Source organism: Nicotiana sylvestris, chromosome 8 (genome assembly GCF_000393655.2).
Source record: "Nicotiana sylvestris chromosome 8, ASM39365v2, whole genome shotgun sequence".
NCBI classification, from domain to species: domain Eukaryota; kingdom Viridiplantae; phylum Streptophyta; class Magnoliopsida; order Solanales; family Solanaceae; genus Nicotiana; species Nicotiana sylvestris.
The window spans coordinates 145,035,907-145,038,368 of NC_091064.1; positions in this window are offsets into that span (position 1 = coordinate 145,035,907).

Consider the following 2,462-nt stretch of genomic DNA (forward strand, 5'->3'; position numbering starts at 1 on the left):
CAAAGCTGTCTTGAGCTTCTAAAAGCTCGCCTCACACTCCTCTATCCACTGGAACGGAGCACCCTTCTGGGTTAGTCTGGTCATAGGGGCTGCAATCGATGAAAACCCCTCAACAAAACGATGGTAGTAACCCGCCAAGCCAAGGAAACTACGGATCTCTATAGCTGAGGATGGTCTGGGCCAACTCTGCACGACCTCTATCTTCTCTGGATCCATTTGAATACCCTCACTCAATACCATGTAGCCTAAGAATGTCACTGAATCCAACCAAAACTCACATTTCGAGAACTTAGCATATAACTTCTTCTCTCTTAGAGTCTGAAGCACATTCCTCAGGTGCTGCTCATGATCTTCCCAACTCCGAGGATACACCAAAATATCATTAATAAAGACAATGACGAACGAGTCAAGATACGGTCGGAACACACTATGTATCAAATGCATAAAGGCTGTTGGGGCATTAGTCATCCCAAATTACATAACAAGGAACTCGTAGTGACAATACCAAGTCCTGAACAGTCTTCAGGATATCTAGCTCCCGAATCTTCAACTGATGGTAACCTGAGCACAAATCAATATTAGAAAACACCCGTGACCCTGAAGCTGGTCAACAGATCATCAATACGAGGCAAAGGATAGCGGTTCTTAACTGTCACTTTGTTCAACTAGCGATAATCATTACACATACGCATAGAACTATCCTTTTTCTTCACATATAGGACAGGAGCACCCCAAGGTGATACACTAGGCCGAATAAAACCCTTATCAAGCAATTCCTGTAACTAATCCTTCAACTCCTTCAACTCAGGAGGATCCATACGATACAGAGGAATAGAAATGGGCTGAGTGCCCGAAAATAGATCAATGCCAAAATCAATATCTCTATCAAGCGGCATGTCTGGAAGATCAACTAGAAACACATCGGAAAAATCCGGTACTATTAGGACTAAATCAACTGAAGGGGTATCAATACTGACATCTCTCACATAAGCTAAATACGCGTCACACCCCTTCTCAACCATACATTGAGCTTTAAGAAAAGAAATAACTCTACTGGGAGTGTGGTCTAAAGTACCCCTCTACTCAACAACGGTACACCTGGCATAACCAGCATCACAGTTTTAGCGTGACAATAAAGAATAGCATAATGGGGCGATAAACAGTCCATGCCTAAGATAATGTCAAAATCTACCATGCTGAGCAATAATAGATTGGCTCTGGTCTCAAAACCACTAAGAGCAACCAAACACGACCGATAGATGCGGTCCACAATAAGAGAATCTCCCACAAGAGTAGAAACATAAACAAGGGAACTCAAAGAATCCGAGATATACCCAAATTCGGAGCAAAATAAGAAGACACATAAGAATAAATGGAATCTAGATCAAATAGAACTGATGCATCTCTGTGACAAACCAGTATAACACCTGTGATGACAAAATCGGAGGCAACAACCTCTGTACGGGTAGGAAGGGCATAATATACGGCCTGACCTCCCTCTCTAGGGCGACCTCTACCTCCCCAACCTCCACCTATAGCTGGCTGAACAGGTGGGGTAGCAACTGGAGCCGTAACCATAGCCTGAGAACTCTACGGGGCATGCTGTGGCTGAGAAGTCTGTGGAGGTGCACCCCTCCCAAGTCTGGGGCAATCCCTCACCATATGACGGGTGTCACCACACTCAGAAAAAGCTATAGGAGGATGTGGTGGCTATGATTGGCTTAGGCCAGGTCTGCTGGACTAACCTCTGAAAGCACCCCGCGCAGGAGGCGTGCTAGATACCAGAGGTGCATAATAAGGCTCCCGAGGTCTAGGAGTAGCTGGAATACCACTAGCTGCTAGAAGAGCTGAATGAATAGGGCGACTCATATAACCTCTACCATGACGACCTGCTGCTGGGGCACGGGCACTAGAGAAATTGCCCGACTCTCGAGACCTCTTGGCCTCCCTCTTCTCTCTCTCCCTAGAATGGATACCCTCAATCCTCCTAGCAATGCTCACCAACTGCTGATAAGAAATATCCATCTCCAACTCACAAGCCATGCTAGACCTGATGCTAGGAATAAGGCCCTCAATAAACCAGCGAACCCTCTCGCGAACAGTAGAAACCAAGGCTGGTGTATGCCTAGCTAAACTGGTGTAACATACAGCATACTCTGAGACAGTCATAGCACCCTGGTGCAAATGCTCAAACTCTTTTTGCACCATGCATCCCTGAGGCTTTGAGGAAGCTACTCTCTCAGGAACAGATCTGAAAACTGAGTCCGAGTCAGTGAAGCAGCCTCATCCAGACTATCTAACTCATAGGTGCGCCACTCATAGGCGGCTCCTCGAAGCTAGAAGGTAGTGAAGGAAACCCGCTCGATCTTGATATACCAATGGTACGGAAAATATGGTAACTCTCATTTTGAAATCCCGGAGCATCCCCCAATGCTAGACCGCTGAATATAGGAGGCTTGTAT